The following is a 17,660-nucleotide window of genomic DNA, read 5'->3' as shown; positions in this document are numbered from 1 at the left end:
AGCCAGTGCTCCTAACCACTGAGCCATCTCTCCAGCCCCGAAAGCCATTTTAATAACATGTAACTTCACATTAGTACCTGAGGTGTCGGGTTTGGAAAGGCAAACTAGAGGCTGCACAGCCCCGAGGTGGGGGGCTGTAGTCAGGCCTTGGACAACCCTGGAAATCCACGGGTGACCTTGGCCTGAAAGCTAGCCTGGGCTCATCCCATCTCCCTAGGGAGCATGGCATGAACTTTCATTTTCTCCCTTTCTGTAGCATTCCGTACCAATTATAAAAAAAACAGTGAATGCTAGCTGGCCATGGTGGATTACGTCTGCAGTCGTGCTGCTCAGGAAGCAGAGGTGGGAGGTTCATCATAAAGCTGAGGTAGGGCCTTGTTACGTGGCTGGGGTTGGCTGGAACTCTTGGTCCTCCTGCCTCAGCCTCATAAGTTTGTTTTGTTTTGTTTTTTTGAGACAAGGTTTCTCTGTGTAACAGCTCTGGCTGTCCTGGACTCACTTTGTAAACCAGGCTGGCCTCGAACTCATATCGATCCACCTGCCTCTGTCTCCCAAGTGTTGGGATTAAAGGTGTGTGCCACCACACCCAGTGGAGTACACGATTTCTAAACAATAGTAAGAATGCCAGCAAGCACACGGGGCTTACTGCACCCTAGGCGGTTCTCTAAACTCAGCATGCACAGGAAATCATTTACTCTCCTTGACCCTGGGGAGGAAGGCCTCCTTCCCTTCCTGTTTACAGATGCGGAAGGTGAGGCCTGAAGAAGGAAAATCCCCCACATCACCCACCTCTCAGAAGCAGAGCTCTGATGCCAGGCAGTCAGCCTCCACACCCCACAGCCTAACCTGGCCCCTGCTACCACAGTGCCTCATAGTGACATCTCCTCCCTACAGAGAGCTCAGAAGAAAGGAGAAAGGACCAACCACCCAAAGAGAACAGCTGTGGGTATTTAAGGACACGTGGCCTATCAGGTGTGGAGCTGCCCACCTTTAATCCCTGCGGCTGAGAGGCAGAGGCAGGCTGTCCAGGACAGCTAGGACCACACAAAGAAACCCCGTCCCCAAAACCAAAACCAAACAAATGAAGTTACCACTTCATTCTGCATTCTCAGGGACATAGGGAGGGAGACTCAGGAATGCTAGCAAACTGTCGCAGGCTACCCTGAGCCACACTTAGTAATTTGGTTGGCAGCACCCACAGGTCCCCATTGGGTGACAGTGATTAACAGGTAGGAATGAGTGACTTCTGTGGCCCAGAATTCCTATTACCTGCTCCACAATCCCATAGTGCTTTGTAAATACAGAACAAAGGCAAGGTCAAGTGCCTACAAGGTCCAAGGTAACAGCCTTTGAATGTTAAACCTCAGCTTTGGGCCTTTCTGTGGGGCCCTGTGTAAGCCTATAGAGGCCACAGACCCACACAGCTGGCCACAGAAAACAGTTTGGATTATCAGCAAAAAGGGCCTACTTCAATGATGTGTGTTATCTCTGTGCCTAACCCTTCTGATCAGAAACAGATGTCAGGGCTGGTATGTGTTACTACTGTGGTAGAGTACTAGGTTTTGTCTCCAGAATACCATAAAACTATTTTTTTCTTTTTCTTTTCTTTTTTATTTTTTTGGGGGGGGTTGTTAGTTTGTTTTTTCAAGACAGGGTTTCTTTGTGTAGACTTGACTCACTTTGTAGACCACACTGTCCTTGAACTCACAGTGATCCTCTTGCCTCTGCCTCCCAAGTGCTGGGATTAAAGGCATGAGCCCCCACGCCTGGCCAAAACTATTTTTTTTTCAAGACAGGGTTTCTCTGTGTATCTTTGGCTGTCAAGGCCTTGCTTTGTAGACCAGGCTGGCCTCAAATTCAGAGATCTGCCTGCCTCTGCTTCCCAAGTGCTGAGATTAAAGGTGTGTGCCACCAAGGCCCAGCTGCATAAACCATTAAAAAAAAAAAAAACATTTTTAAAAGAAAAAGAGAAAAAGAAAGGAAGAAAACAATATCTAGAAAAGGATGGAGAGCAACTGAGGACAGCTGACATAGGCTGGGCTTCAGGAGAAATCTGGGCCCAGAAGGTGGGGCCAGCTCTCTAAACACTAGGTTCTTCTTGCCAAAGGTTTGCCCCTGGCCTGTTCTTCCTCCCAGGGGCTGAATAACAGAGAGAGTTGATGATCTAAACAAAAGAACAGGCTTGCTGGCCAACCGTAATCATGTCTTTGCTGGAAATCCTTGGCCCCTACATCCTGAAAGTTTGTAACTGTTGAGCTAGGAAGTGCAGGATGCCTTTGGAGGGCGAGGCTTGCCTGTAGATAGGGCCACAGTGGGCACAATAGGCCAGTCCTGGGTAGGGGGGGCTGAGAGGGGTCCCCTCATATCTGAGTAGAAAAAAAAGACCTCTCCCTCTGGGCTGTTTATCACTCCTTTCTCCCTCCCTCCTCAACATATCCCCACCTCACCCCATGCCAGTTCTGCCAGGCACGCCCCCTGTCGTGGCTGTGCCCTTGATGTGTGTGTGGTCTGCACAAACTATTTGCTGTGTTGTAGCTCAGTTTCTCCACCCCCAACCTGTTCCTCCATCCTGGAGGTGTCATCAAAGTCCAGTGAATGAACCCATGCTTTCTTCAAACTGTCTGTGACATAACTATTAACTTTAGCTGATGGTATAAGACGCTTTTTTTTTTTTTTTTTTTTTTTTTTTTTTTTTTTTTTGGTATAAGACTCTTAATCGACACACAGGGGGCCCTGAGCCCTGATAAAACTGACATCGTCTAAAGTGGACACTCTCTCATCTGCTTCAGGCATTTCTCAACAACACCCTTTGATGGGAGGGGTAGGAAGACCCCGGCCAGCCTGGACAGAGGCCTGGAGTAGGAGTGAGAAGCCTCTATATGCATGATAAATACACACCCCCAACTCTAGCATGTTACGACTGGCAGAACCCACTGGTAGTGCCCACAGCCTGACTTACCCATGGGGCATGGCACCCTCTACCGTGTTTCTCTTTCTGTTAAGCAATAAAAGGCTAAGGCTTGACGACTCAGGACTTCAAGGTTGGAGCCCTAGAACTCTGTCCCAGATCAGCAGGTTGTCATCAGTGGCCCAGATCCCCGCAGGAACCATCACATCATTCACAACCTGGATAAAAGCCCTGTCAGCCTGCTATGGTAGAAGCACTTGCTGGAACCTTCCTTCACTGGCCGCCTCTCTCCTCCTCTGTAGAACCTAAAGGCAGAGTATTTCCTTAGTGCCACAGGGAAACCTTGACCCCGTGTGTACTTTACATCCTGGAATCTGGCTTTAGCCTCTGGGGATCAAACTCTTAAGCTCCTGGCTGTGCTATTCGGAGCAGCTGCCATGTCAGCTTTAATTAGTCAAGATTTATAGAAAATTAAAAATTCAGATTTCCACACACTAGCCACATTTTAAGTCCTCAGTAGCCATATGTGGCTAGTAGCTGTCATATGAGACAGTATAGATTACAGAATATTTCCAGACTTCCAGAAAGTTCTATAGGACATGCTGCCCTGAAGTAGTACTTAGCAGCTGCCTGGCTTGGAGCAAGCTACTTACTTACTTCTCAGGCTCGAGGTTTCCTCATCTGCAAAATGGGAATTCACCTGCTCCTCAGCAAACATTTAAGAGTCCCCGTACAGTTAGGTAGTACTTTAGGAGCCTGGGATACACCAACAAATGACACAAATATTAAAAGCCCTTTGAGAGGAAGGACAGTGATGTCTAGCTCTGAGAGTTAACTTGAATTCCACAGAAGTGGAAGAAATGAATGAGCTAGCACAGCTGACATGCTTAACACCTGTTCCCTGATATTATTTTGAGACAAGGTCTCTCTAGAGGCCCAAGCTACACTGGAACTCAGTCCTTTTGCCTCAGCCTCTCTAGTGCTAAGATCACAGGCATTTGTTACTTTATTTAGCTGAGCTGCTACTATTGCTAGTAATTTCCTATAGTTTGCTGTTCAGGACAGTAAGCATGTAACACATAGATCTCCACTTTATTTCTTTTTTTTCTTTTTTTGGTTTTTCAAGACAGGGTTTCTCTGTTTAGTCTTGGCTGTCCTTGACTTGCTGTGTAGACCAGGCTGGCCTCAAACTCACAGCAATCTGCCTGCCTCTGCCTCCCAAGGTGTGCACCACCATGCCCACCCTTATTCTGACGCCACTGCAGGCAGACATTACTAACTGATTGATGCACATCCCCCCCCCCCAGCTCTGAGGTAGCAATTGGATTCTTGGAATTGAGCATCAGGCTGCACTGACATGTATTCCCACGGCTTTCAGTGGGCTCTATGAACTTCACCTCTGCTCTCCTGACCCCAAATTTCCTGACCTGCATAATCCTAGAGGCTGAGATCCCTTAGGTCCTGACTGTGGAGTTGAGGCTTTGCCTCTTGTCCCCCTTTAGAAGAAGCAAGCATGTGGTTAGCACCTTGTCAGCTGCGCAGCTATTCCCCTGCAGGTGCCAGTCACTGGTTCCTTGCTTTCCTGTTGGGTCTGAACTCTGGCTGGGTTCTCTTCAGGTGTCGTGGAGTCTGTGGCAGTCTTCTCTCTTATTCCAGAAAGAATGGGCCGTGTCTCAGCTGGCCAATCAGTACTGGCCAAAAGGGACTCAGTGCACAAGCCTTGTATCTGAAGTTGGGAGAGAGGTATCCAGCATAGTTGCAATAAGGCGAGATAAGGGAGGGGCAGAGGCTGGTCCTGCCCCTGGGAACCAAGGGAGGCAGGAACACAGGGTTCTGGAGAGTCTGCCTCATGCGTGAGAATGTGTCCATTCCCAGTCTCTGTGTCCACTATCTGCAGCCTGACCCTTTGAAATGCCTGTCCCAACTCCTCTTCTCCCCCATGGCCTGAATCTGCCTTTGTTGGTTGCATTCTTTCAGTTGCTTATTCAGTCCAGCAGGCCTTCATGATCCTGGGTATAAAGACAGGCAGGCCTTACTTAACCCTTGCTCTGCCACTTAGCAGCTCTGTGACTTTGGGCCAGTTACATCGAAAAATGGGGGTTTTTTTTGTTTTGTTTTTGGATTTTGTTTTTTTGAGTCAGGGATTTTAGCTTGGGCTAACCTCTACCTATTTGGCTGAAGACAACCATGAACTTCTGATCCTCCTGTTTCTTCCTCAGTTCTGGGTGTACAGGTGTGCTCCACTACATTTGGTTTCTTGGCTATGGGCATGAAACCCGGGGCTTCATGTATGTTGGGTAAGCACTCTACCAACTGAGCTACAGCCCTGGATCCACACAGGAAATTTTTGTGTCCTTTTTGAAATGAGGGTTAACATCTCCAAAGTTTGACAAGTATTGAAAGTGAGTAATTGCATAAAGATGAGTTAGCCGGATGGTGTGGTACTGTATCTGTAGGCTGTGTTTATGTGAATGTATGCCATATAATGTGCAGTGCCCAGTGAAGCCAGAAGAAGATTCTAGATCCCCTGGGGCTGGAGTTACAGGTAGTTGTGAGATACTCTGTAAATGCTAGGAACCAAACTTGGAAAAGCAGTGAGCACTCTTTCTTTCTTTCTTTGTTTCTTTCTTTCTGTTTCTTTCCTTTTCTCTCTCTCTCTTTTTTCCCCCCAAGACAGGTTTCTCTGTGTAGCCTTGGCTGTCCTGGACTCACTTTGTAGACCAGGCTGGCCTCGAAGTCACAGTGACCTGCCTGCCTCTGCTTCCCTGAGTACTGGGAGTGGTGTTCACCACCACTCCTGGCCTCAGCAAGCACTCATTTTTGTTGTTTGTTTGTTTTTTGAGACAGGATTTCTTTTTCTTTCTTCTGTGTTCTTCAAGACAGGGTTTATCTGTGTAGTCTTGGTTGTCCTGGATTCGCTTTTTAGACCAGACTGGCTTCAAACTCACAGTGATCCACCTGCCCCTGCTTTATGAGTGCTGGGATTACAGGTGTGCGCCACTGCGGTCAGTTGAGCCAGGGTTTCTCCGTGTATCCCTGGCTGTCTTGGAACTCTGCAGACCAGGCTGGTCTCACACTCAAAGATCCACCTGCTTCTGCTTCCGAAAAGTTGGGATTAGGGGCTAGAGAGATGACTCAAAGGTTAAGAGCACTGGCTGCTCTTCCAGAGGTCCTGAGTTTAATTCTCAGCAACCACATGGTGGCTCACAACTATCTATAATAAGATCTAGTGCCTTTTTCTGGTGTGCAGACATATGTTCAGGCAGAATACTGTACACATAATAAATAAATAAATCTTTAAAAAAAAAAGTTGGGATTAAAGGCACACATCAACACTGCCTAGCTGCAGCAAGCACTTACTAAAGCAGTCTGCCTCCATCTTGAGCTTGAAAGGCATGTTATAGTAAAGACAAACTAGGTTCATCCCTGTTTATGATTAATCTGTTTCTCAAGGATTGGGCTATACCCACCTGTAACCTTAATTGCAAACAATTCTGTACTGCTCCAGAAAATGGCAACTATGTCTTTGTTTCAAAAGATTATTATGACCACCGGTTGTTATGACTTCCTTGTTATGACCACCATGTCTTTGTTTCAAGAGATTGTTATGACCATCCTATCATGTGTAAGTTCTGCTTCTGTAATCCCACCTATTTGCCTGCCAAATCTCCCATTTGGAAACCTTCTATTCCTGAACTATAGAAACCCTTATATCTCACCCATATCCAGTGCTAATCTCTTGAACCCCACCTTTAGGGAGAGACAGCCCCTGTACACAAATTTTTTTAAAAAGGTTACTTTAATTAATTTGGCCATGATTTGGTCTTTCTCCTTGCTTCTGTGTGATTACCACACTCTTAACCACAGAGCTCCTAAAACACGTATTTGTGAGGCTGTGTCCTAGCTGACTTCACCCAACCCCTGATCTACAGATGCATCCCCTCCTGTGAGATACTAGCAGCTGCCATCGGTGTACCAAGCTTTCCTCTCCTTCCTTCTGATATCAGCTCTATGCAGATCCAGAGTCAGTGTTGGCTGCCAAGCCTGTGGTGGCAGCTGTGCTTATGACTGTCACTCATTACCTAATTAAATAATACATAAATGTTGAGGCAGAATGGTAAAATGCAGTACACATCTCAGAAGAGATGAATGACTAAGAGAAAGCACTGAGGACTGGGCAGGTGGGTGGAGAGGAGCTGTGACTTTCTGGATGAGTCTGCCTGTGGAATCCTCCGTCAGCTGCATTGATGAAAGCAGACACTGAAGCTAAGGCTGGCGATGGGGCGCCTGTCATCTTACCTACTGGGAGTTGAGGGGGCTGAGGCAGGAGGATTGCAAATTCAATGCCACTTAGTGAGACCTAATGAAACTTAATTAAAAAAAAAAAAAGAAAAGAAAGATCCGGGGATGCAGCTAAAGGTAGAGTGCTTGCCTAGCAGGTGAGAGGCCAATTCAACCATCTCAAAAGCTCTCCAAATGAGTGGTCTTTGCCAGCTGAGATAGTTGGACTACGAGGACTCTGAAAGTATAAATACCAGAGCCAAGAGACAGAGAGAAAGCTTCAAGGAGACAGTCGGAGGAGGAAGAAGGTTGCTGGTTTGCTGGTTGCTGGTTAGCTGGATTGCTGGATGTCCTGACACGGAGATTGCTGTTACCCCAAAGAACCTGAGGCCCTATCCAGCCAGAAGTATCTAAAGACAACCCTGCCCCATCTCCCCTCTAACCTTCTTTCTCTCCTACCTAGTGTTGGGGGGTTGGAATGAATTAGGAGGGATAAGGGGTGGAGAATGAAGAAAGAGTATAAGAAACCCCAATAAGGGGCTGGAGAGATGGCTCAGAGGTTAAGATCACTGACTGCTCTTCTAGAGGTCCCGAGTTCAACTCCCAGCAACCACATGGTGGCTCACAACCATCTATAATGTGTACATGCAGGCAGAGCACTATATACATAATAATAAAGAAATAAATCTTAAAAAAAATAAAATAAAAAAGAAACTCCAATAAAATAAAATAGAGTTAGGCTCATAACCAAAAAGATAAAATAAAATAGAGCTAAAAAGTAGCGCCAACAGTGCACCCCTTTATGCCAGCACTTGGAAAGCAGAGCAGGTGGATCTCTCTGAGTTCAAGGCCAGCCTGGTCTACACACAGCAAGTTCTGGATGAGTCTGCCTGTGGAATCCTCCGTCAGCTGCATTGATGAAAGCAGACACTGAAGCTAAGGCTGGCTTACCCCAGGGTTACCCAGGGAACCTTGTCTTTTTTTGTTTATTTGTTTGTTTTTGTTTTTTTGATTTTTTGAGACAGGGTTTCTCTGTGTAGTCTTGGCTGTCCTAGACTCACTTTGTAGACCAGGCTGGCCTTGAACTCACAGGGACCCACCTGCTTCTGCCTCCCAAGTGCTGGGATTAAAGGCGTATGCCACCACCACCCAGCAGAAACCTTATCTTGAAAGAAAAACAAACAAAATTATTATCATTATTGGAAAAATTGGAATATTTCACTTTAACTAAATGATGCTTTACCATCTGCTGCATATGCTATCACAAGCTGTGGGAAGCCTGGGGAACCTCACAGAGTGGCAGTGGCTTCTTATTTGCATATTTGTATTTACATGTCATTTCTATTAATTTTTTTTTCTCTGTGGGCTTTTCTCAAATAATTCCCTCTCTTCAATATCTAATAAGCTTTTCAGTGGAAACTTTATACAGGCCCGAAATCACGCACATATAATATACATATTACTAGTGAGTGTGTGTATTGTGTGTGTGTGAATTCAGGTGAGTGTGTACCATGGTGCAAACTTTATGTGCTAAGCCATCTGGTTCACTCTGAAATGATGTTATATATTTGAATGCTTAGTCATCAAGGAGTGGCACTCTTTGAGAAGGATGAGAGGGTGTGGCCTTGTTGGAGTAGGTGTGGCCTTGTTGGAGGAAGTATGTCACTGTGAGTGTGCTTTGAGGTTTCAAAACTAAGCCAGGTTCAGTCTGTCTGTCTGTCTGTCTGTCTCTCTCTCGTTCTCTCTCTCTCTCTCTCTCTCTCTCTCTCTCTCTCTCTCTCTCTCTCTCTCTCTCTCTCTCTCTCCCTCCATTGGATATAGTTCCCAGATACTGCTCCAGCATCTGCCTGAATATTAATATGCTTCCAGCCATGATGATCATAGACTGGCCCTCTGAAAGCCAGCCCCCAATTACATGTTTTCTCTTATCACAGTTGCCTTGGTCATGGTGTCTTTTCACAGCAATAGAGCAGTGATAAAGACAAAGGCATCTTGCTCTGTCGTGCTCTCCCTTTTCTCTTGTCACAGGCTCTCTCACTGACCCTGAAACCAGGTTGGTACTGAAGCTCCATCTCCATAGCTCTTTTTCTGTTTTGTTTTGTTTTGTTTTTGTTTTTCGAGACAGGGTTTCTCTGTGTAGCCTTGGCTGTCCTGGACTCACTTTGTAGACCAGGCTGGCCCTCGAACTCACAGTGACCGACCTGCCTGTGCCTCCTGAGTGCTGGGATTAAAGGCATGCACCACCATGCCCAGCCCCCACAGCTCTTAATAAATAAATTAAAAACAAAAACAAAAACCGTGTCCCTCCAAGGGTTCAATTCCTAGCACTCACATGACAGCTCACACCTGTCTGTAACTCAAGTTCCAGGGCCTCTGACACCCTCACATAAACATACTTGCAGGTAAAACATCAACAAACATTAAATAAATTATTAAAAAAAGAAATCCTTGAGTTAATATGGTAGAATATAATATGGGTAAACAATAACGAAATAGGACACAATACTGAATTAAACATATAAATATTTTATTCAATTAAAAAAAAAGTCCCTTTAAAGTTAAGCACAATTTTTTTTGAGACAGGGTTTCTCTGTGTAGCCTTGGCTGTCCTAGACTTGCTTTGTAGACAAGGCTGGCCTTGAACTCACAGCGATCTGCCTACCTCTGCCTCCCAAGTGCTGGGATTAAAGGCATGCACCACCACGCCCAGCTTAAGCACAATTTTGAAAAAGATTTATTTATTATTATGTATACAGAGCTTGGCCTGCATGTACACCTGCAGGTCAGAAGAGGGCATCAGATCACATTATAGATGGTTGTGAGCCACCATGTGGTTGCTGGGAATTGAACTCAGGACCCCTGGAAGAGCAATCAGTGGTCTTAACCTCTGAGCCATCTCTCCAGCCCCATTAAGAACAATTTGTAAATATTATTTTCACTCATATTTTGTTCTTGGTGCAGCCAAATATTCATATTGTTTTCAAAGTTCCTAGTATTTTCTAAAAAAACAAACAACACCGCCCCCCCCCAAAAAAAAAACCATATCTGCTGCTCAAGACTGATGACTGTGCAGCTGGCTAAGCCTCCCCCAATATGATAGAATCCTTGCAGTTGGCCTAATGTGCACTCCTTAGGTATCATGGTAATATACTGGTAACAGGAGGGATTCAGCCACATAGAATTCTATCAGATCTGTGCAAAGGCTGTGAAGGATACCCCAACGACAGGATTCAAAGCAAATGCCAAGAAGCCTTCCTGCAGCTGCATAAAAAGTGTGAGAAAGAGGCTCGGCGATGGTGGTGCACGCCTTTAATCCCAGCACTTGGGAGGCAGAGGCAGGCGGATCGCTGTGAGTTCAAGGCCAGCCTGGTCTACAAAGTGAGTCCAGGACAGTGAAGGCTACACAGAAACACCCTGTCATGAAAAACAAAACAAAACAAAACAAAACAAAACAAAACAAAAAAGTGTGAGAAAGGAATAGTCTCTGCTTGAAGTTTAAAGAACTATGTCTTCAAAAAACAAAACAAAACAAAAAAAAGAACTGCATCTTCAAAGATGGATGGGCACCTGTTTTAGTGTTTTGAAACAAACCTTACTTCACAAGCAAAGAACAAAACATAAACAAACCACCCGTCTTGTTCATAATTTGATGATGCCAATAAATTGGCATATGGTTCCTTCTTTAAAAAAATTACATTTGTTTGTTTATGTGTGCATGAGAGGAGGGGCCTACTCCAGGGAGAACACAATTCATTCTTTTATTTATTTAGAGAGACAGGGTTTCTCTGTGTAGCCTTGGCTGTCCTGGACTCCCTTTGTAGACCAGGCTGGCCTCGAACTCACAGTGATATACCTGCCTCTTTCAAATGCTGAGGTTAAAAGCGTGCAGTACCACGCCTGGCTTCATTCTTTTATTTTGAAGTTATCTGGAATGGGCCTGCCAGATGGCTTGGTCAGTAAAGGTGCTTGCAGCCAAGCCTGAGTACCTGGGTTCAATCCCTGGTACCCACATGGTGGAAGAGGCGAACTGACACCCACAAGTTGTCCTCTTACTTTCATATGTGCACACTGTAGCATGCACACCCTCCTTTCACCCTGCATACACAAACAGTCTAAATGCACCAACTTGGGGCTGGTGCCTGCTCAGCCCTTACCAATAGAGACCTCCCTTTGTGCTACCCTTGGCCTCCCTTCCTGGGGTCTTGAGCAGCAGGAACCAGGTCACATTGCCAGCAGTCAGGAGCCCGGCGACTGCACCTTCAGTCCCCACTTAGGCAGCTTAATCTTTCCGACATTCCTGAGAGGCTCTTTGTAAAGCCTTGACAATTGGTGAGATCAGCTCATTCCAGAAATAGCCCTGTCTATAAATATCCCTTCCCAGGGAGGCACCTGTTTTAGGGTGCAGCCACTCGCTGAGGAAGAGAGAGTCAGGTATGCTAGCCTACCTGGTAGTTCAGCTGAGGAGAGACTTTTTTTTCCCCTTCAATTTTCTTTTTTTTTTCTCTTTTGGTTTTTTGAGACAAAGTTTCTCTGTGTAGCCTTGACTGTCCTGGACTCACTTTGTAGACCAGGCTGGCCTCGAACTCAGAGATCCACCTGCCTCTGCCTCCCAAGTGCTGGGATTAAGGGCCTATGCCACCATGCCCGGTTTTCCCTTCAATTTTCAGCCCCAAAGAAAATGTGGAAACCAAGGCCCTGACCTCAAAGAGTCTGTCAGGTTTTTGTGAGGGTGGAAATACAGCAGTCTAATATGAGTTTTGCAAGTTTGTTTTTAAAGATTTTTTAAAAAATGTGTGTGTGTGTACATGAGTTTATGAATACCAAGCATGTGGAGGTGTCTGTGGAGGCCGGAGCGGGCTGGAAACCTTGAAACTGGAGTTATAGATGGTTGTGTGCCATAAATTTGTGGTGAGAACTGCACGTTGAGCCTCTGAAAGAGCGACAGGTGCTCTAAAGCATTGGGCCATCTGTGTAGCCCTTGGTTTTGGTTTTGGTTTTGGTTTTGAGACAGGGTGGCATCAAGATCAGGCTGGTCTTAAACTGTCTGTATAGCCAGGGATGACCCTGGACTCCTGCTCCTCTGTTCTCGGCCTTTCTCGTGCTAGAATTACCTTTTTATCTGGCAAAATAAGAGATTCTCAAAAACTCAGCGCAGAGTCCTCTCAATGCTCCCTGGGTTGCCCAGCTGCCTGACTAAATCTCATGACCTCCAATCTGTTTCCTGATGGAGAGGTCAAAACCTCTGAGGTCAGATGACCTAGGTTTGAAGAGTAAATCCCACTACTCAGGAGCCTGAAGACAGAAGGATTACAATTTCAAGCGCCAGCATGGGCTACATAATGAGAGGCTGGGACAAAAAAACAAACAAACAAACCAACTCTAGAGAGTAGGTTCAACTCTCATCTGGGCTGATCCAAGGACAGAGCCAATATAAGAATTGACTAAGAAACAGCTGTGAACAGCCAGGCACGATGGACCACACCTGTATTCTTAGCATCTGGGAGCAGAGGCAGCAGGCCTGGGCTATGAGACCCTGTGTCCAAAAACCAAGAAATAAGAGGGTGGATATGATCAAAACATGTTGTACACTTGTCTGACATTCTTTAAGAAGAATACATAAGAGCTGGGTGGTAGTGGCGCACGCCTTTAATCTCAGCACTCGGGAGGCAAGGGCAGGAGGGTCTCTGTGAGTTCGAGGCCAGCCTGGTCTACAAGGTGAGTCTAGCACACCCAAGGCTACACAGAGAGACCCTGTCTTGAAACACACACACACACACACACACACACACACACACACACACACACACAGAATACGTAAGAAAGGAAGGCAAAGCTGATGGAAAACAGCCCCACAAAGCTTAACATCATGCAGGATTACAGGCCATTATAGTTGTTAGTGCTATTAACATATAGTGCAAATTAATTAGCATATAGGATTATGATGTCATTACTATTAATGCCATATAAAAAATAGAATTGCAATTGCACTTCATATATTATTGTATATAATGCTTATCTGGTGTGGGCACGGGGCTGAAAGGAGGCTGGAGGGAACTTACAGGAAAGAGTGTCTCCAGGCTGTGCCTGCTGTCTGTCTCTTGGGGCAGTTCACAGGTCCTAACAAGGCCTTTGAAACTGGAGGCATGTGTGTCTCAGTAATACAGGATGTGGATGTCTGTCTGGGATTCCCTTGGCTCTTAGAGATGGATGTCTCAGTGGCCTAGGTAGACAATTCCCTGCCTGCGCACGTGACATTCTTCTAGGGGTAGGACAGACAAAGTATGAGGCGAAAGAGAGCGTGATCGGTGGGTGCCGTGAAACAGGGTGTTGTGTGATCGAGTGAGTGTCGGAGAGTGCCTCAGAAGGATCCTTTTAACATTGAAGAGCTGGTGAGAGCCGTGAAGAGGGGGAACATTTGAGGTCCCAGTGAGAATCAGCTGTGCTGACTTGGGGCTAAAGTGCGCCAGGCAGAAAGGCAGCACTTATCTGAAGAGCAGACTCAGCACTGAGGAGGCCAAAAGGAGACCCAGCGCGTTTGAGCCAAAGCCTTCACGAAGCCACGCCTGAGCCACCTTCATCCGGACTCTAGCCATCGGGGCTTGGCTTTCCTTCTGTTGTTCATCCAACTGGAACTGAGTTTTCTAGGCACCCACAATGAGGGGAGCACTTTTCTCCTTTGTACCATAAGCCTCATGAGGACTGGGAGAAGTGTGTTTACTTCAAGTTTGCATAAAGTCAGCATTTATTTTATTAATGTATTATTACTATTAATGTATTAATGATGATGATGATGATGATGATGATGATGATGGAGCTTGAGACAGGGTTCCTCTGTGTATCAGCTCTGAATGTCATGGAATTCACTCTGTAGACCAGGGTGGCCTTGAACTCACAGAAATCTGCTTGCTTTTGCCTCCTAAGTGCTAGGATTAAATGGTGTGCGCCACCACCACTCTGCTTAATTATTATTATTATTGATTCTGTTTTTCAAGACAGATGTCTCTGTGTAGCCTTGACTATCCTCCTATTCATTCTGTAGACCAGGCTGGCCTCAAACTCAGAGATCTACCTGCCCCTGCCTCCCTAGTGCTGGGATTAAAGGCATGCACCATATAATTGTTTTATATGATTTTTAAAACTGATTTTTATGTGTATGAGCATTTTGTCTGCATGTATGTCTGTAGACATCTGGCCTACAAAGGCCAGAAGATGTCAAATTCCCATGAAACCGGAGTTACAGATTATTGTTAGCCACTATGTGGGTGCTGGGAACTGAACCTTGGTCCTGTGGAAAAACAGCAAGTGCTTCTAACTGCTAAGCCATCTCTCCAGCCCCTAAAATGGTGTTTTAAAATGTATTTATCGCAGGCTTGGTGGTGCACGCCTTTAATCCCAGCACTTGGGAGGCAGAGGCAGGCGGATCATTGTGAGTTTGAGGTCAGCCTGGTCTACAAAGTGAGTTTAGGACAGCCAAGGCTACACAGAGAAACCTTGTCTCGAAAAACAAACAAGCAAACAAAATGTATTATCTACTTTTAGGTTTGTGTATGTGTATATGTGTGTGTGTGTGTGTGAGAGAGAGAGTACGTGAGTATGTGTGTGCATGTGTGCATGTGTGCATGTATGTGGGTTTGCATCTTGCTGTAGAGGTCAGAGGACAATTTGCAGGAGACTATTTTCTCCTTCATGAGGACCGCAGGTTGAAATTCAGGGTTAGTACCAAGCACCTTTCCCCACTGAGCCATATCAATGGCGCATTATTTCATTTTTGCCACAAGATTTTACTCTTGATCTTACCTTGGCTGTCCCAGAACTTATTCTACTGTAGATTCAGGGGACCTGCAACTTCCATCAATTCTCCTGCCTCTTCTGGGGTCCTGTGGTTACAGGTGCAGGTCACCATACCTAGCCAGGATACTTTCTGTACTGTGACATAACCCAACGGATGTCAATGATATCTGACAACACATCTGGTGTGCAGTTGTTTTATTGATGTTTTCTTGTGTGTGTGTGTGTGTGTGTGTGTGTGTGTGTGTGTGTGTGTGTGCGTGTTTCCAAGACAGGGTTTCTCTGTGTAGCGTTGGCTGTCCTAGACTCACTTTGTAGACCAGGCTGGCTTCGAACTCAGAAAGATCCGCCTGCCTCTGCCTCCTGAGTGCTGGGATTAAAAGCGAGCACCACCATGTTCAGCTTTATTGATGTTTTCTTAGCTGAGATTGACAGGGTTAGTACTCAAGGTTCCCTGGCAAACCCACTCTTTTACATGTTATGCCCAGTAGAGGGTGCTCTCAGCAAGGAGCAGAAAGAACAGTTGCCTGGCCAGGGGAATTAATTGTTGCCCTCACTGACAGCATGCTGGGTGCCTGGAACGTAGAGCCAGAGATGTAAGGTCAACATAACTTTTTGGTAGTAATTCCTTCCTTCCTTCTTTCCTTCCTTCCTTCCTTCCTTCCTTCCTTCCTTCCTTCCTTTCCCTCATCCCTCCTTCCCTCCCTCCCTCCTTAGTTTCCTTTTGTTTTACTATGTAGGCTTAGCTAGTCTGGAACTCTGTTTCCTTTTCCTTTTTGTTTTTTTTGAGACAGGGTTTTTCTGTGTAGCCCTGGCTGTCCTGGAACTCATTCTATAGACCAGGCTGGCCTCGAACTCAGAGATCCGCCTTTCTCTGCTGGGATTAAAGGCGTGAGCCGCCACTGCCCATCGTGTTCTGGATTTTAAGTTTCCATTAGAAAGACCTTCCCTATTCCAGGAAGAAAGGAAGCATCTCATGCTTTTTTTCTGGCTCCTTTGGGTTTTCCTGTGTTCATGCTTTGACATTGGTCCCTGCTGTAGACAAAGAAGCCACCCACCCATCCTTTTCAATGGCCAATTTCCCTTACCTTTACTAAGGACCACTATGGGCTACATCAGCCAGGAATCTGTTTTGTCTTCTCTCTCTGCACATATCTATATCTATATATGCATATAGATGCACGTGACATGCATGCCATGGTATGCCTATGGAGCTGAAGAGCAATTTGAGGAAGTTGGCACTCTCCTTTCCTTCTGTGGGTGTACACATACACACTCTGGTTGTTAGGCTTTGCACTTTCTGTTTTTACTTTTCATTCAAAGCATCTGCTCCAGCCCCTGTGCTGCCCACTCACCATTATTAACCCACCATTCATTGACAGATTCATTGATTCCTTTTTTTAATCTTGGGGCTCAGCAGTTAAAAGCACTGGCTGTTCTTCCTGAGGAACTGGGTTCAATTCCCAGCACCCACATCAAGGCTCATAACTGTGTATAACTCCTGTTCCAGGGGGTTCCGACACTCTTACACAGACATGCAGGCAGTCAAAACACAAAAAATACATAACATTTAAAAAAATGTAAAAAAAATTAAAAAGTATCTTTTTGTTTTTTAAAAATTTTTATTTTTTTATAATATATTTTATTAATTTATTCATATCACATCTAAATTGTTAACCCATCCCTTGTATCCTCCCATTCCTCCCTCCCTTCCATTTTCCCCTTACTTCCCTCCGCTATGATTGTGACTGAGGGGGACCTCCTCCCCCTGTACATGCTCATAGGGTATCAAGTCTCTTCTTGGTAGCGTTTCTTTGGTGTTTCAAGACAGGGTTTCTCTCTGTAGCCTTGACTATCCTGGACTCACTTTGTAGACTAGGATGGCTTCAAACTCTCAGCGATCTGCCTGCCTCTGCCTCCTGAGTGCTGGGATTAAAGGTGTGAGGCACCACTGCCCTGCAAAAAGTATCTTATTGGTGTGTGTGTGTGTCCGCACGCACGCATGCAGATGTCTACAGATATCAGCAGAGGGCAGCAGGTCCCCCTGGAGCTGTCATTACAGACATGGGTGCTGGGAAAGAATCTAAAGTCCATTGGAAGAGGCTGGACATTTCTGTCAACCTGAGACAGGGCCTCATTTTGTGGCCTAGACAGGCTTAGAACTCAGTATGTGGCCCAGACTTGTTGTCAATGTCCACTCCTCGTTTCTCAGCCTCCTAAGTTTTGAGATGCCTGGTGTGAGCTATGTAGAGGAATTTTGATTTAGAACATGGCTGCTCTGGCAAGAGATCACATCCAAATGCTTTTTAGGACTGTGTGATCAGGTTGTAATACAGATATACCTTTAATCCCAGGAGACAGAGGCAAGCAGATCTATGAGTTCAAGGCTAGCCTGGTATAGAGCAAGTTTCAGGCAAAGAAAAGCTTAGGAACATGTCTTTAATCCCAGCCCTTAGGAGACAGAGGTAGGCAGGTCTCTTGAGTTCTGTTCAGGTAGTTGAGTCAGTGAGTTGAGAGGCAGGGCAGTAGAGTGTCTGTGGCAGTTCAGTTTGTGGGATTCTTGGACAAGAGTTTGAGCCAGAAAAGCTGGGTTGAACAAACCAGTCAGAGTTCAGAAAAAGCTATGAAAGAAAGGGTGAGTTTATTCATCAGTAAGTCTCAGAGACTGAAACATTCTAGGCCT

The sequence above is a fragment of the Acomys russatus genome, chromosome 26, assembly GCF_903995435.1.
Source record: "Acomys russatus chromosome 26, mAcoRus1.1, whole genome shotgun sequence".
In the NCBI taxonomy this organism is placed as follows: domain Eukaryota; kingdom Metazoa; phylum Chordata; class Mammalia; order Rodentia; family Muridae; genus Acomys; species Acomys russatus.
This window is presented reverse-complemented; position numbering follows the sequence as displayed.